Raw genomic sequence first — 18,872 nt, forward strand, 5'->3', positions numbered from 1 at the left:
TGAAGTTTCATTTTATACTATTAAAAAAAACAGATAAACCTTAATCTGCTCCTCCTAGTTAATCAAATTGTTAAAATTCCATTTAATGCATTTTATCTTAAAGTAGTAAGAAGCACACCGTGAGAGGTCAATTATACCTAAATTGTCAAGTGACACCTCTAGCCTTAGTTAACACGTGATGAAAGGGTCCCTGGATACCAGTGCACAAGAGGGAATCCGCCATCTCTGTTATCATAGAGTGGTCAACTACAGCTTCAAACAGATAAACATGTTGGCCGCTCCCAATCTACCACAGCCCAGATGGTGGTTTCTTACAGTGAAGATTTGTCCTTATAGAGGGAAGAAAGATGGAGACTATTCAGCATCTGAACCCCCTTCCTATATTTGGGAAATTTCTCATCATATGAGTATTGATGAGAGACACACCTTTCAACATAGAGACAAAAATGGCTGGACACTCACCTTGCCAGACTCCCTTGCAGCTAAGGCATGGGACCTAGTCTTGGCCCGACCTGCATCTAAAGCTGGAAACAGGGGCAGGAGGAACTTATTGTGGGTGAGGGCAATGGCAACAACATCTAGTGCCCAGAGGCAGCCGAGGCTGAGGTGACAGAGTTGGTAGCAAGTGTCTGGTCCCATTGGTGTGGTCAGTGTGAACCAGCATGATCCTGTGTTCAGTGACAGGGTCCACCCTGCATAGAACTAATCATAGCATATGACCTTGGCTATGAATCTGGCTGTGTAGTCTCTAATTGCTCCTGACCTTTTCCTAACTTTTAGCAGTTCTAGAAACCACCCAACAGCATCTTCTCCATAAATTACTTCTCTGCGTAAAGCATTCAGCCAGTCTCCACTGCTTCTGTCTCAGAATCCTGCCTGATACATTGCCCCAGGATACACAGGGGGAGATAGGTGGCCATCTCTTGAAGTTAAGAATGAAACGTTTATGTTCCTTATGATACCAAGGCAGAATCAAGGACATTTTTCCACAGGGAAACATGGGGGAAGGTTAGGTTTTAAAGTACAAATAAAACTATACCACTGGAATGTTATGGGTTAAAAGTTTTAGCGGGCTCATCTATTGTTTGAATTCTTTTCTCCCATTAGAAAACACATTTCAAGTTCAAAACCACTAACTGACTTGACAACAAGCCATGAGAATGTAATCAGTTTGTGAATTGGGAGTTGTCACTACTCACATTTGGCAAAAGACTTGTGCTCACGATTCTCACTGTTGTGAGTGGGCAGAAGAGCAGTGGGTGAGGAAGAACAATTTTCTTTGTCTTTCTACTTAACACAGAGCTTTCTGAGAGCTGAAGCTATTTGAAAACCAGTGGTCAAGAACTGCACATGAATATGAAAATGCAAACCAAGGCATCCAAAGATTTATATTCAGCCGTAGAAACATCAATATTGCTGAAAAGCTACATCCATCAGCTCAGCCTACTGCAGCATATTTAGTTCCAAGACTGAGAAAGCTGAACCCTAGGCAATTTATCTGCATGTGTGTTGGGCTAACCACACAAATTTTGCAGACGAAGCTGGAAGTTAAGATAGATAGATTAGAACAAACTGTTGATGTGACCAAAAGGGCTTCATAAAAGAGTAAAGTGCAATCAGGACATTAATAGAAATGTGGATGGAAAGAAAGAAAGCCTCTCTCTGTGGTGCCCATTGTTTCTGGAAACTGAGGAAGTCTTTCATGACAAAGTACAGCTACAGTTTTTGTTAGTCATACTGAACAAGATTATACGCACTCTGTAAAGAAGGCTAACAAAGTAAATGCAAAGCCTGATGTACGCACATAATTTCCCCTCCTGTGGTGTTATTTCATAAAGACTTGCCAAGAGATCAATCCCTCAGTCACAGAAGTCAGGCTATATAAATCACTTTGGAAAAAAAATTAATTGTATTTCAGTTGGTGATGTAAATGCTACTTCAAATTCTATCAACTGCCAAAGCATCTTTACCATATATTCTTCTCCTGTGCCGTCAGTTCCCATAAAATATCTAACGGCCACTAAAACAAGAGCTTTATTCCACAGTTGTCCAGGTGAATTATATTGTGCTCACACAGTGTTTTGAAAAGCTGAGATAAATTCATCTCAGTTAATCCCAGATCACCACCCCGCCCCCAGCTCCCTGTTTCATTTGGAGATTACAATGGACAGTGATTCCACACAGCAACATGCGTGTGTGTCAAAGTAAATATGCAATCTAATCACCACAGCTCTGTACAGAACAAAGCACAGGTTTTGATTTTGCTACTTAGGTTTCAGAAATGAAAAGGTGGGGGGATCCCAAGAAATCAGTCTCAAAAGCTTTTTCCAAGACTACTTTTGTGAGAAATTTTAAAATAAGGCTCAGTTTCTGATACACAAGTGTAAAGGAGGCAAATTCACAGCTAGTTACTGAATTTCAAAATGGTGAAACCCTAAAAGCTATTTCCAAAACAGATTCACTATATCCAAAGCCTGAATTAATATTTAGGTATACAGAAATATTTCTTTGTTTTTCTCCCCTCTCCAATGGCTTAAGAGATCATTCAGAAATTCACACTGAGGGGTTTTGTTTCATTCTGCACAGGTTCTGCTTCCAACCATCATAAGTAGCAGATTTTTTTTTAACTTTTACTATAAGAATCTCTATATCAGTATATAATCTCTCAAACACCTTCTTCATCTAAATTTTTTAAACAAATGACAAGATGTAACTAAAATGGCATTGGTTTCACCAATATCACACAATGTAAACTGACAGTCAATGAAGTTCTAAGGAAACTATAAAATGGTGAAACATTATCGCTCACTTGAAAAAGTAGTAACTGAAAGCAAGTCAAATGAACACCAATCCTTCAACATTTACTACAAGCACAGCAGTTTGTAGTAGGTGTGGAACAGGAATGCGGCATGTGACACACCTACCGGCAACAGGGAACTTAGCACATTGCAGAAACATGACACATGGAACACTGATGAACACTGGATCACAAGCCCCCCAGAAAGATTTAAATGTGAAGGACAAGAGGTTGGATAGGTCAACTGAGACCAATTTCTGTCATATTATTAAGCCTATTATACACACTTAAAAGATTTTATGTGACATGAATACGTCCACACCTCTTATATCATAAAGGATACCAATCAACAATACTGTCAAAGTCAACTTCATGCAACTAAGAAACTTTACCATATCTTTCCAACATCACTCATATTGCTGTATTTATTTTTGACCAGTCTGAGTCTCCCACTGGACTATGAGATATTACAGGTCAGAGGTGTGCCCTACTGAACTTTTAATACTTAGCTCTTGGCACCACTGAACACAGAATAGTCCAATATACTGATATGAATGAATGAAGGGCACTAAAATAGTAGCTATTTATTTGGTGATTTATCTGAATACAAAGATTGATTCTTGACAATAAAACAAAGTTCAGGAGGCTTCTACAAAGTTATATTTTACTAAGAAAATGGTCAAAATTAAGAATCAAAAAATACACAAAAGAGGTGTTCACTGAAGCATTATTCATCGTAGGAAAAATGGCAATATTCTGAATTTTCAACAATTGGGCAATGTGCTGTTTTACTACAGTCAAAGACTGGATAGATTATGGAACCATTAAAAATGACAAACATGGGGCTTCCCTGGTGGCGCAGTGGCTGGGAGTCCGCCTGCCGATGCAGGGGACGCGGGTTCGTGCCCCGGTCCGGGAAGATCCCACATGCCGCAGAGCGGCTGGGCCCGTGAGCCATGGCCGCTGGGCCTGCGCGTCCGGAGCTTGTGCTCCGCGGCGGGAGAGGCCGCAGCAGTGAGAGGCCCACATACCGCAAGAAAAAAAACAAAAACAAAAATGACAAACATGAAGGCCTGCAACAGAGGAAATTAACATGTAACAATAATAAAAAAAGAAGGGGTCAACATAAGATGTATACTACAACTACAACCAAATAAAAATATATACATATGTTAAAAAAGACTGGAATGAAATACACACAAAAATACTTGTTTAAGTAAATAGATTTGGAGCTTATAGGTGATTTTTCCACTCTAAACTTTTTGTAATACTTGATATTTATATCGTCATTTATAGCTCCTATGGTAAAACTGTTATATTGCCATTACAGATTCTTGCAAAAGTAGCATTTTAACATTACGTGTCTAACAGTAGTTGTTACAATGATTATTAATAGAAACTTATTTCATCAAATCTAAGTGCTACTGGAAGCTACACCACTATTTTATGTGCTAAGAATAAAAACAAAAGTGCTGCCAAGAATAGTTACAAGATGTCAGCAATGGCAACATACATCAAATTTCACGAATGTTAAAATGTGAAAGATGTATGTCTTAGAATCAATGAGACAGAAAAAAGAATAAACAGAATAAAGCAACTGTACAAGAAACTATTTTATTGGTAAAATAAAAGTGATTTCTAGATAACAAGAAACTAACAAATCTACGGGGAAAGTGATAGAACTCTCTTATCAAAATAAATTATTTGACTCACAAATAAGTCTATGTAAAGACTGGGATAATGAGAGAAACAAGGACATCACACAAAAGAAGTCAAGTCTTCATCACACCCCTGAGATCAAATATACTTGGTCCAAATGGATTGAATAAATGGACTACCAAGAAGTAATTAAGGGTTTCCCTGGTGCCACAGTGGTTGGGAATCCACCTGCCAATGCAGGGGACACGGGTTCGAGCCCTGGTCTGGGAAGATCCCACATGCCGCAGAGCAACTAAGCCCATACGGCACAACTACTGAGCCTGCGCTCTAGAGCCTGCAAGCCACAACTACCGAAGCCCGCAAGCCACAACTACTGAAGCCCGCACACTTAGAGCTTGTGCTCCGCAACAAGAGAAGCCACCGCAACAAGAAGCCTGCGCACCGCAATGAAGAGTAGCCCCTGCTCGCCATAACTAGAGAAAGCCAGCGTGCAGCAACAAAGACCCAATGCAGCCAAAAATAAATAATTAATTAATTTAAAAAAAAAAAAAAAAAAAAGAAGACGTAATTAAGGTAAGCCAACAGGCCTGGACAAGATTTTTTAGCTCGGGGTAGGGTGGGGGCTATGAAATGAATTGCTTTGAGTGGCATTCCCTTGAAAGTAATGCTGAAGCTTCCTGTTGGTTTATAATCACAGAGAGGGCCACTGACTGAATTTTGGTAACCTCAGAATTTTTGCATGGAGGAGTAAGATGGGAAGAGGCAGTAAGTCCACATCAGTGAATGAAGCATCATGGTTCACAAAAACAGAATTAAAATTTGTAATTTTCTACCCAGTCCTCTAAGCTTTCCTCCCTAAGTTCACGCATTTCTATAAATAATTGGCTTTTTACTTAAAATAATAATGGAAATGAATTAATCTCACCTGAACTTTTAGCAGTTTAACATGAAGAAAATGTAAGGAACTTTCCAGTTGGAAACCAAATCACGGGACACCACCTTAACTATCCCTGAGAGAGTAACCACAACAATGCCACCAACTGTAAGAACAAACTACAATGAGCAGTGAGACAAAAATATCACCCAAAGAGAAAAAATGTCAACTGCATTATTTTAAAAGCACTGATTATTTAAACCCTTCATACATCTACATATGTAAAGGCAAAGGGGTCTTACTCATTGCCAAATAACAAAAACAAAATACAGAAGTCTAATACTAAACTAATATAAACATCAGTCTGCTTACTGTAAGAATGAATAAAAGTCATAAAAGCCAACCTCTGGGAAAAATCAACAAAGCCAAGAGTTTGGTTCTTTAAAAAGTCCAACAAAATTGACAAACCTTTAATTAGACTAAAAAAAAGGGAAGAAGACTCAAATAACTAACATCAGAAATAAAAAAGAGAACATTACTACCAATTGTAAAGATATAAAAGGGATTATAAAAGAGTACTATGAACAACTGTATGGTAACAAATTTGACAACCTAGATGAAATGGGTACGATTCTAAAAACACCTACCAAGATGGAACTAGGAAGAAAGAAAATCAGACCTATAACTAATAACAAAACTGATCAGTAATCTCAGAAAGAAAAGCCTAGGACCGGATGGCTTTACCAGTAAGTCCTATCAAACATTTAAAAAAGAAGAATCCTTCTCAAGTCCTCCTAAAAAAATGAAAGAGGGGAAACACTTCCAAATTCATTCTATGAAGCTAGCATTACACTAATACCAACGAAAGTTTTCTACACAAAACAAACAGACAAACCCCTACAGACCATTATCCCTTATGAATACTGACGGAAAAATCCTCAGCAAAATACTAGCAAACAGAATGCAACAGCATATTAAAAGTGGCATTTATTGCCGAAATGCAAAGATGGTTCAACATATGAAAATCAAGCAATGTAATACACCACATTAAAAGAATGAAGGAAAAAAATATCACCTGATCATCTCAATTGATGCAGAAAATAAACCTGAAAAATTCAATACTCTTTCATGATAAAAAACACTCAACAAATTAGGAATAGAAGGAAACTACTTCAACAAAATAAAGGCCTTATATGAAAAACCCACAGCTAACAATATACTCAATAATGGAAAAGGCTGAAAGCTATTCCATTGAGATCAAGAACTAGGCAAGAATGCTCACTCTTGCCACTTCTGTTCAATATAGTACGGGAAGCCCTACCCAGAGCAATTAGGTAAGAAAAAGAAATAAAAAGCATCCAAATTGGAAAGGAAGAAGTAAAATTATTTCTGTTCACGGATGACATGAAAACCCATCACAGATGTAGAAAACACTAAAGATTCCAGAAAAAGAAAAAAAAAAGGTAGAATAAACAAATTCAGCAAAGTTACAGGATATAAAATTAACACACAAAAATCAGTTGCATTTCTATACATTAACCATGAACAATCCAAAATGAAGACTAAAGACAATTCTATTTATAACAGAATCAAAAAAGAATAAAATACTTAGGAATAAGCTTAACCAAGGAGGCAAAAGGCTAATACACTGAAAACTGCAAAATGTGGCTGAAAGAAATTCAAGAAAAGTCAAATAAATGGAAAGATATCCTGCATTCATAGATTGGAAGACTTAATACTGTTAGGATGTCAATACTACCCAAAGAGATACACATATTCAATGGAATCCTTATCAAAACCCCAAAGACATTTCTGCAATTGTGAAGTCCGCACATATTCTCTCTTCCAATAAATTTTAAGGGTGAATTGCTCCAAGTTACGAACAGACATTAATAATAATTAATCAACTTATAAAGTAATATATTGAACATTGCGATTGGAAGCTACCATTCAGACATACAGAGGATTCAACGTTTAAAATAGGGTGGCATCATCACTAACATTCAGGCTGACAATGGACCAAATCCACAACTTTTTGCACGAGACAATCACAGGGGAGACTTGGTGAGTCTGTTCTGCCATTGCACTTGAAAAGCGTACCAACGGAAGAGTATAATATCAGATAATGGGTAGAAAGGCCTTTTCCAGCAACAGATACCTGGGTCTCCACAAAACAGCTACAGTCACAAACCAGGGCAGTGTCAAGGAAGGTAATCACCATCATCAGATACAGAGAGGTTCAATTTGTTCAAAAATTGTACTGTGCATTTTTTTTTTTTTTTTTGCAGTACGCGGGCCTCTTACTGTTGTGGCCTCTCCCGTTGCGGAGCACAGGCTCTGGACACGCAGGCTCAGCGGCCGTGGCTCACGGGCCCAGCCGCTCCACGGCATGTGGGATCTTCCCGGACCGGGACACGAATCCATGTCCCCTGCATCGACAGGCAGACTCTCAACCACTGCGCCACCAGGGAAGCCCTGTACGGTGCATTTTTAGGAGTTATTATAGATGCATACAATTTCTGATTGACAAAGACCTTTAAAATCATATTACATGTGAAAATCATTTCATGGATAAGAAAATGAGGACCCCAAGAAGGGGTACCTATGTAACTCAAGGTCACACAACTAGCAGTTAGCAAAACCGGGACTAGAACCTAGGTTCCCAGTGTTTCTCCATCTTCCCTAATAAAACTCCTGAGCTTCAGGTCGGGAGTACCACCTTAGTCTGTTGGCAGAAAAAATCTCCCCACAAAATGATTTCTTTTTCTTTCCAGTTTTATTGAGCTATAACTGACATATAACATTGTATTAGTTTAAGGTGTACAATATAATGACTTGACATGTGTATTTATGACTAAATGGTCACCACAGTAAGTTAGTTAACATTCATCACCATGTATAGTTAAAAATTTTTTTCTCTTGTGATGAGAACTCTTAGGATCTACTCTCTTAGCAACTTTCAAATGTACGGTACAGTATTGTTAACTACAGTCACCATGCTGCACATTACATCCCCATGACTTATTTATCTTATAACTGGAAGTTTGTTCCTTTTGACTACCTCTCCCACCCACAAGCCCCTCACCTCAGACAACCACCAATCTGTTCTTTGTTTCTGTAAATTCAGGATTTTTTTAGACTGTACACATAGGTGAGATCATACAGTATTTGTCTTTCTCTGTGTGACTTATTTCACTTAACATAATGCCTTCAAGGTCCATCCATGTTGTTGCAAATGGCAGCATTTTCTTCTTTTTGATGTCTGAATAATAGTCCACTGGATATATATGCCACAGTTTCTTTATCCATTCAGCTGGTGACGGATATTTGCATGTCTTGGCTATTGTAAACAATGCTGTAATGAACATGGGGGAACAAATATATCTCTTCTAGATAGTGATTTCATTTCCTTCAGACATATACCCACAAGTGGAATTGCTGGATCTTATGGGAGTTCTATTTTAATTTTTAGAAGAACCTCCATACTGTTTTCCATAGTGGCTGCACGATTTTACGATCCCACCAACAGTGCATAAGAGCTCCTTTTCTCCACATCCTCACCAACACTTATTTCTTGTAGTTTTTTTTTTGTTTTTTTTTGCGGTACACGGGCCTCTCACTGCTGTGGACTCTCCCGTTGCGGAGCACAGGCTCCGGACGCGCAGGCTCAGCGGCCATGGCTCACGGGCCCAGCCGCTCCGCAGCATGTGGGATCTTCCCGGACCGGGGCACGAACCCGTGTCCCCTGCATCGGCAGGCGGACTCTCAACCACTGTGCCACCAGGGAAGCCCCTGATTCTGAATTTTTTGATAGCTGTGGTTATTGTCCCATCCCTGGGGTAAGCGGTTAGGATCTGCCTTGTGAGAGGTGGACTTCCCAGTGCCAATTACTCTGGGAAGAGGCAGAGCCTGAGATAAGAAATGAAAACTAGGAAGGAAAGACCTGGCAGAAATCTTCCCTCTTCCAGGGCCTTAATCTATTTGATGCCTGGCCTCTACAACTAAATATGCTGATAGTCCCTTCTGGGAGAGGGGGCTGGTGGTCTAGGCCAGAGAGGTAGCCTTGTAAGGGCCCAGTGAGGATGGGTCTCAGTATGCCATATCTAGTAGCAATTTTACGGGACTCTCAGGGTTTTGTTGAAGGTCATAAACTCAACTTTTATCTACTATAGGGAATTAAGGACATGTTTCCAAGCTAAGGATGGAGTGGGAAATAGGAAAGCAGAGTGGGACAGCAGAGCTATCACAGTGCTGGCAGCAATGATTAGCAAGGTCCCCAAAGAAAAGGGAATCTTGGGACAGGAATCCAGGCATGAGAGCTAGGTTCACCTCATCATATGAAGATGGTGTCCTTTCCCGATCACCTCAGAAGAGGAAGCATTAATTTATAACTAGGAGACACATGGGTTTCTTGCAAATCATCACAGGTTAAACAGATTTCCTGATACCGGTAACACAGGATGATATTCAGTAGGTGAGCACCGTGATGACTGTCCAATGTTTATAGTCAGCATCCATTCTGATTGGCCAGAATCTGGTTGTCAACTATTTTGAGTCTCATCCTTCCAACAATAATACATGTCTCTCCATCTCAGTTTCTGCTATTGATTCCTAAGCCTTGGAGAACATTAACCTTTTTGTTAGTGCTTATCACAGATGCAGGAATGAATAAACACTATATTAATAAACTCTAAGCAATAGATACCATTATTCCCACTTTATAGGCTAGAAAACCGAGGCTCAGAGAAAGAACTCACCCACAGATAGCCTGAGGCAGAGCCAGAATTTTATTCCAAATCAATTTTAAGATTGTATAGAAACAGTCCCTCTACTCTGGAAATCTACCCTCCTATGAAAGATAACATTGCAGGGAACAAGAAACTATGGGACTTGAAGGTAAATGCATCATTATCTCATAAAATATCAATATTAATATGGAAAAGACTGGTCTAATAAGCATGATTTTAATCCTACCCAACTCTCATGCTGCAATTATTGTCAAGCATTACCTGAATACCTAAAAAGCTTTTACGTATATCTGTATGACAAAATACTAGTTCATGTCTTCAAATCCATGCGAACTATAAAACCAACTTAACCCTGTTTATTAAGAGAAAAGACCCAGCATACATTCTATTAATGTGCACTGAATCCCTATGTGAATCTCACTTGATTAAAATATTATTACTATTAAAATATTATTACTATTAAAATATTATTACTATTATTACAAAAGACACAATTTAACAGATTTAAGGAAAAAGTTTGAATTCAACAACTTCCCCTCCGGTCATTTATTTAAACCTCTGACAAAACCTCTGTTCTAAGAAATTATTTCCTCTACTTTCTACTTAGAGAACTAATGAAAGTACATCTGAATTAAATTACCACTGCTGTGGAAACACTGAAACTCTAAATAAAAACGAGCAATCAAGACAAGATTATCTCGAAAGATGCTAGATTCCCTCAACACTGCCCATCATCAGGACAGTCTTTAAATGCCCTTTCTCATAGGCTATGCCAGTCATTAGTTGTAATTAAAGTTCTTGTTGAAATTGGCTTATATCTCTCTACATCTGAATCTTTTCAGGTACCGCTCATTTTCTCTTCTTCCTACTTATTATAAGAGATCAGACACTAGTCTGCTTCGAAATTTTACAGGTACTACATCCACATTAAGGTAATTCATCCAAGTAGTCTGAATGCTGTAAAGATTATTTTTTTTAATGATACAGAATGTCACCAAATTCCCTTATTAGTAGGGTGGCCATTGTATTTATCATCCAAACCAGAACACTTGGTTCTGCAAGGGGGCATTATCAAAAATAGCGACAGGCACAGTCAGGACTGTCCCAGCAAACTGACACATATTGCCACCCTACTTATTAAAGAACCAAACACTGCGCTTAAAAGCCGAAAGTCTCAAAAAAGTGAAATAAGGTTCATGGTGGGAAAGGGGGCAGAGTGGGTTCATGTGTGAATAGAAAGTCAGAGGAGTCCAATCAGAAGGTCAAGAGAAAGTTGCATTCTCTCTCAGGCACCCAAACGCAATGGCATTTCCAGATTACATAAACACAGCTCCTCCCCACCTTGGATATTAAAAGGGTTTGTACATATGAATCAAGTCTGTCATATGTCGTGTGCTCTCCTTATGTATTTATCGGTTTATTTTACGGCTACCCACACACTCCTCCTCGATGTTACCTTATCTCCCACCCACACCCCACAACCCACAAGCTTCCTTTCCCCTCTCTTCCTTATTTTATGTCTCATCACTGAACCAATAAACCAGAATTACTAGGAACTTGCTACATACCAGGCACTGTGCTAAGTCCTCCTACATAAAATGGGGATCCCAAAACTGAATTAGATTCAGTCCTTGCCAGCTCATTGTTCAAATTTTTATTCACCACACTTTGTTTAAAACTCAGTACAGGGGACTTCCCTGGTGGTGCAGTGGTTATGACTCCACCCCCTCAATGCGGGGGTCTCGTGTTCAATGCCTGGTCAGGGAACTAGATCCCACATGCCTGCCGCAACTGAGAGTTCACATGCCACAACTAAGGAGCCAGTGAGCTGCAACTAAGGAGCCCGTGAGGCGCAACTAAGACCCGGCGCAACCAAATAAATTAAAAAAAAAACAAAAAAAACTCAATACCATTTCACTCCAGCCTCCATTTCTGCATGTCCTAAGCAGCCCAACCAAGGAGTACAGTTGCCAAGTTTCCTAGTGAAGCCACCTCTCTATTTATTTGTAGTTAATTTAGTACAGTATGTACATTGATATAAAAGAAGAATAAACTAAACAACTTTCATTAAGGCGTCAAAATTCCCACATCTTAAAAAAACTTTATAAAAGCTCTTCTGCTCTCCTAACCAAGACACGGCAGCTTTTGGAGGGGAACACTCTTTCTTGCACACCTTTTTCCTCCTTGAAGCTGGTAAAGGATTATGTCTTGCCCACCACTGAATTTTCAGCACCGTGCAGAGTGTCTAGCACAAAACAGACACTCAATAAATATCTGTTGAATAAATGAATGAATGACGGGCTCATGGTTAATGACTTCTTTTTTATGTCAACACCTCAAGATCTTTGCTCCATTGATCAACTCCTCTCTCAAAAGGCAGTCTCCCCACTCCCTCCCCCGCCTCCCCACCACAGTAACAGCTTTGGAGTCAGCCAAAAACCCCATATCAAATCCCAGCCACCTAATAGCAATGTAACCCTGGACAAGTTTTCTAATCATTCTCTATGCCTTATTTTTCTTACCTATAAAATAGAGATAGCACTATCAAGTTTGCTAGGTTTTTGCGGTATTTGTGAGATTTGAAAACAGTTTATGTCAAGGGCCAGGCAGGAACCCGCTAAATGTATGTCAGATGAAAGAATAAAATGCCATTCTGTTCTGTGGCTCCAGGTCAAAATGTAACCATCAAACTGTAATTTGCCAAAGCTGATCTTCATTTAACAACAGATAAGCATCAGAAGTGGTAACACACAACTGGAGTCTGTCTGCTGTGGAACATCAAAGGGAGAGTTTAACATCTGCTTTTAAATGCAGGAGAATAACAATTAGTGCACAAGTAAAAGGGAAAGGTATACAATCCGATTTTATTTTCCCCACCAGGGTATCCATGTATTAAGGGATTACCAGCTTACGGCAGACTAAAGCTTTTTTGCAAGGGTCACTTAGTAGGGGGAGGTAACCCTGGAAATGGTTTTTAAATTCAGCATTTATTGATAGCTCCTGCTTTTCACCATCAAGAAGGTACAGGCCAAGTCTGCCCTTCCTTCAAAGTGCAAAACTAAGCAATCAAAAACTACAAGAATAAGACGGAGGCTGAAGAGTATTTTTACCCAACTTGTCAGCAATCGAAGATATTAAACCTCAAAAGGGAATAACGTCATGAATCTTTGTGCAACTTGAAATTTATGAAATGTATGCCTGTGATGGACGGGACACTTTGTTTCCACTGTAGAGCCACGTTCTGAGACCCATTCTCCTGCCGTCAGGCCGAGCAGCAGCCGTGGGAATAAGCAGCTCCCTGTGCTTTATTTCTAGCACACCTGAACCTGCCATCAACTGCGACCGTGACAGCTATTTACGGGCCCTTACTTTCCCCTTTTCCAGTAACAGCGGCAGAGACAAGCTATGAAACTTCCCCAGGGTTTGCTTTCCTTCCTCACAGCTCTCTTGGAAGATGAAAGAAACCCCAGAGTTTTTCAAAGCCCAGAGGCAATGTTGATCTTGAGTAACATTTTCTATTTTCTTAAAAGACGTCGTTTCTTACTCTCCTCCAGCATACGGAACATGAAGCAAAGCCTAAACTACCTCCTTAGAGTTCAGGAAAATAAATGCAGTAGTTACAAGAGAACGTGAACTCTGGTTTAAAAACAGCAAAGGGTTAGGGATAAACACGGGCTGTAATACTGAACCGTCAAGTTCTGTCCTACGAGCTCACAGTTTTGGCCTCCTTTTAAAGAGTGTCTGAGCAAAAGTGGCTCCCGTCTGAATACGGATATTTCTTCCCTAAATTCCCAGTGAACCAAGTACACGAACCTATTATAACAACCTGTTTTCTTATCCATCTTCCTTTCACAGATGCTTTCTTGTCATGAGTCACAGAGCTCATAAACCAAGAAACTAGGGTGCAAACCTAGGCAGACTGACCTGAACGGTCTCCCATAATATGCCCTGAACCAGAAAAGTACTTCTGTTTGTTGTCTAAATCTGAAACCAGCCAGGACCAACAGGAGTAACCGTCAACACAAGGGCTCCACGTATTTTCACAAACTGAGGTCCTTACCTGCATGAATGATGGTGTAGTATTTTTTATGGACTCAAAAATATCATTTAAGACAGTTTTATACCTGCCATAGCAATGAAGCAGCAAGCACAGCTTTACAGCCTCCAAAAGGGCTTACGAGAAGTGCATTTTAGTCTCAGCTTCAGTTTTGGACAGCAAGTCACAAGATAAAGTGGCAATTAGGAATTTCCTGAAACTTTAGAGATCAATCTAGATATCAAACAACTAAATAGATAAATAAATAAACAAATATCAAACTAAAATCCAATTACCCCCATTTAAGTAACACTTGATATAACTTCAACAGAAGCTTTACATATATAATTTTAAAACACTGAATTTCAAGGGACAAAATATCTTAGAGATTATTCATCTTATCAATGCAAATTTTATTGAGCAAAGAGTTATGAAAGACAAAAAAAAAAAAGTGAATGAGACTGGATCCCAGGCCTCAAGACCTTACAGTCTATTAAACATTATGTAAATAACTATAACCCAATTCAAGTTAAAAACAATAAAAGATAAAAGCAGAATATACTATCAGAGACTGAAGTAGGGTATTAAGGGAGTTTGACACACAGAAAGGATTACTTCTGATCATAGCACAGTGGTTAAGAGTATAAACATGAGAGTCATACAGACCTGAGTTCAAATGTTGACCACTCCACTCCCTAGCTATGTGACATTAGACAAGTTATTTAACCTCACTGAGCCTCAGTTTCAAAATCTTTATAATGGGGCGATAACACCTACCTCTCAGAACTGATATATAGGATTAAATAAGACGAAATATGTAAAACTCTTACTACAATTCCCAGCACACTCCCAGGGTTAATTGCTAGCAGTGGCTTCCAGTCCCAGACCTATTATTTCTCCAACTCACATGCCTAGCTACTTCTCTTACCAATGCTCCTTAATTGCTCTGGTCCAATGCCCTGCTAGATCCTACTACCAACTCTTCTTTAAAGATGAAGAGATGGACTTTGAGAAAATGGGGAACATGCCCAATGCCACACAGACTCCTGATTCCTCGGGAAAAGACCGCCCCTTCCTCAGCAGGCCCACAGCACTTGTGAATCCATCTTCCCTACAAGCTCACCAGAGTCAGATGGATACCTCATGGGCTTTAAAGTTAGATGGATCACAGTTAGAATCCTAACTCAAACCTTTTCTAGCTGAGTGAATGCTGGAGAGTTACTTTCCCCCGAGTTTCAATAATCCCTACCCTAAGAATTACTGTGACAATCTAGTAACTCACTACTATGACTTCCACACTTGTTCAGACAGCGGAGCCAGTCTAAGGGCAGAATATCAGAAATCTTGGTATATTTAACTGTACCACATGAACCAAGAATTATTCTACTAGGAGAAATTACAACTGCATTATATACATACTGCTTCCCAAATATTGTGTGTGTGTGTGTGTGTGTGTACACGTGTGTACAAATACATACACACATGTTTTTTAAATCATTGTTCTAAGTTTATTGATTAAATGCTTGTTATTCATTAACTTTTTTTTTCCTATTTGCTAATTTAACTTAACAAGCAGTAGCAGGTACCAAAAGTTCAGGAAAATATAATGAAAAAAAAACCCTTAAGGATTAGAAAATTCTATTCATGATTTATTTTGGAAGGGTGGGTCAATGAATATCATTACTGAATGTTAGTGGTCAAACGCCTCATTTGAATATATCCAGAATATCACATGATACACACTGAATACATGTTATTTGAATCTGAATTTGAAACTCAAATTAAGTTCCCTGAAAGCAAGAGCATATCTCATTCATCTCTGTATAAGGAGCTCCTAACACAGTGCCTGGCACGTGGTAGTTGTGCAAAAAATGCTGGCTTAATAAATGAACCTAAAATTGAGAAGGCATGCAAAGGTCTATAATACATTTTGCATCTCCAATTAATTTGGATTTCAATTTGCTCCAATAAATTATATTCCAAAGTCTATGAAACGTTCCTTCTGTACCCATCACCTCATCTGAGATATTAAGAGCTTCTTGGGAGGAAGAAATACATGGGTAGAATCCTTCCTTAGGCACAGAAATATTGATGAAGACAGCTAAGTGGGAGGAAGATGTCACCTGCACTCTTGTAATATAACAAAGGGACCAAAGAAGACACAAGCTTTATACACAGTACCTGTCAAACAGTGACATTTACCATTTTGAACACATATTTAGTCCCACAAGCCTCCTGTTCAGAACATGTCTGGTTACAGTAAACACAGTAGAGATTGTAGAAGGTGAATCCTAGTCTATTCTCTGCTCACAGATGAAAAACCCACACCATATATGTCACATATTTATACTCCCTTCTAACTGAAAGCCAGGATCACCTAAAATTAAACAAAAAGCTAAGATTCAACTGTTTCTCTTTCACTAAAAATGATATTGTAGACAAATATTTATTAGCATGGGAATCCATTATTTATTAAGTGGAAAAGAAAGGATACCAAATAATTTGTAGCATATACTACTCTGATAGTATTAACATAAAAATAAACATAAATATGTATTAAACAGGATAATAAAATACAAGCTATTTTCTACTTCTTTTAAAATAATCCATGGCTAATTTTTCAAAAGTGCATCCACATTTTGTCAATATTATAGACTCAAGTTTCCATAAACCTACTTCAAACAATTAAATAAAACACTTGAAACAAGGAAGTCTTTGAAAACATATTTGTGATTAAGAAAAAAATAAAAGTAGAGGAAACTGGGAGTTAAAAGGAAGTGTGGGGTCTTCCCTGGTGGCGCAGTGGTTGAGAGTCCGCCTGCCAATGCAGGGGTCACGGGTTCGTGCCCCGGTACGGGAAGACTCCACATGCCATGGAGCGGCTGGGCCTGTGAGCCATGGCCACTGAGTCTGCGCGTCCGAAGCCTGTGCTCCGCAACGGGAGAGGCCACAACAGTGAGAGGCCCACGTACAGCAAAAAAAAAAAAAAAAAAAAAAAAAAGGAAGTGTGGTGGTTGTTTAGGGTTCTGAATTTTCCCTAAAATTGCACTAACTTCCCCCAAAATAAGTCACCAATTCATTTAAGTACCCCTTACAGTTTTCAAAGTACTGTCAGAAACATTCACCTGTGACTTTTGTAAATTTCAGAAGGGACTTCCCTCTATCTCCCCCCACTCTGCCCTCTCCCTTAATGTTTACTTCCATATAACTAGTTCTTCAGCACTAGATTTATACAGAGCATACTTACGCATTATAACCACCTTCTTTTTAACTTAAAAGTCAACTGTGAACATCCTTCTGTGCATATAAATTTTCACCTATGACATCAGTTTCAGTAAGCAGGGATCCTTCTGCCATAGTCCCTTTGGTAACACAGGGACTATCTTTAGCTTACTGTGCTGATCAAAAGTCCTACTGATGCCTTGCTTCTACAAAATGGAAAACTAACTTTTACAGCAATATCACAAAGGGAATATTTTGGTGTAATGGAAGAAAAATATTTCACCAGGGACTATATTAAATTTTAAAGAAATGCTAAATTATTTGAAAGGCAGTTTAAGTAGCTCACTTTCTGGGGCTAAGTTGTATTTCCAATCTAAACACCACTGCAAATATTGAGATCCTAATGGCCAGAGAATTAATCTTTTGCTCTTTTCGTTCTACTTCTGTGGACAGACTGGTGACTTCCAACATAATCCTCTTTCAAATATCCTTCCAGGATGGAATAAATATCCTTTATTTTAAGGTTAATATGTGAATACAAGGCTAAAAAATTCAACTAAATATATTGCTATCATTTTTTTTTAATTCCACTGACAGTAGTATTTCACTACTGCAAATGTTTCACTGTAACAAAAAAAAAATGTTTTTGGAGAAAATTTTCGAAGTCCTTGCTTTCATTGGATTTATATTTTAGCAGAGACTTGATGGCTCTCAGAAACTGTTTTCGTGGTGTGTGTATACTCCGTGTGTGTATGTAATATGTTTTCAGTACATCTTATTTAACTTCAAAACAGCTTCATAATTAAAGACCCTTACCTTATTAAAATTATTTCAAATAACACACAATTTAGTTCTAAATAAATTTACACTACAAACAATATAACAATAAAATCTGATCTTACTGTTTAATGCTTCTATGGAACTTCTAGAGTATAGTTCTTTTCTGTCTTGTTTTTTTTTAGGAATGTTTCAACTATATCATTTGTACTGTCAGAAATGTAGAGGAGCTGCAATACACAAAGAATACAAAGTTTAGAAAACTATCTAGTGATTTAATGAGCAAACAGTTCCTACTGTCAATGATATTGTTTCTGGAATACACCAGAAAGGAGGTGTGTGTGAATGTGTGTGTATGTGTATGTGTGTTGTTTCGCTTACATTCTTATGGGCCACTCACATTTCCAAGTACTATCTACGAAAAAGTAGACTGTATTATTTCTAGGGCCCATTTTACCTTTCTCTTCAAAAAGATCAGGGAAATAAACTGAACTTTATGGCGCCAAACAATTTTTTCTACAAGATAGTCAAGCCATTCACACAGGTTTCTCAATTAAACTATCTTAGAGTTTCTCGAAAAAGTTATAAAACAATAAAATTGACAGATGCATCAATTCTTCCAAAACCAAGCTACATGAGGGACTTATTGAACAAGTGATTCCACATTTTATTTTCCTTTCCAGACAAGAAAAGAACCAAATGGATTACATTCTTATTCTAAAAAATTCAGAACCAAAGAGCTTATCTAAAAGTCTAAAA

At 38.5% G+C, this 18,872-nt stretch overlaps 1 protein-coding gene across 18 annotated transcripts in view; it reads right to left on the bottom strand.

Annotated features, from left to right (window-relative positions):
- Positions 1-18,872, bottom strand: part of APBB2 (amyloid beta precursor protein binding family B member 2) — a 373,668-nt gene that overhangs the window by 243,481 nt on the left and 111,315 nt on the right. For 4 of the 18 annotated variants that reach the window (XM_073805176.1, XM_073805177.1, XM_073805175.1 and 1 more), the window contains one exon: positions 18,239-18,343. The exons of the other annotated variants lie outside the window; for them this stretch is intronic. The gene's annotated coding sequence lies outside the window, so the exon portion shown is untranslated. The remainder of the gene's footprint in view (positions 1-18,238; positions 18,344-18,872) is intronic. 18 annotated transcript variants of the gene reach the window in all.

This window comes from Tursiops truncatus, chromosome 5 (assembly GCF_011762595.2).
Source record: "Tursiops truncatus isolate mTurTru1 chromosome 5, mTurTru1.mat.Y, whole genome shotgun sequence".
Taxonomy (NCBI): Eukaryota; Metazoa; Chordata; class Mammalia; order Artiodactyla; family Delphinidae; genus Tursiops; species Tursiops truncatus.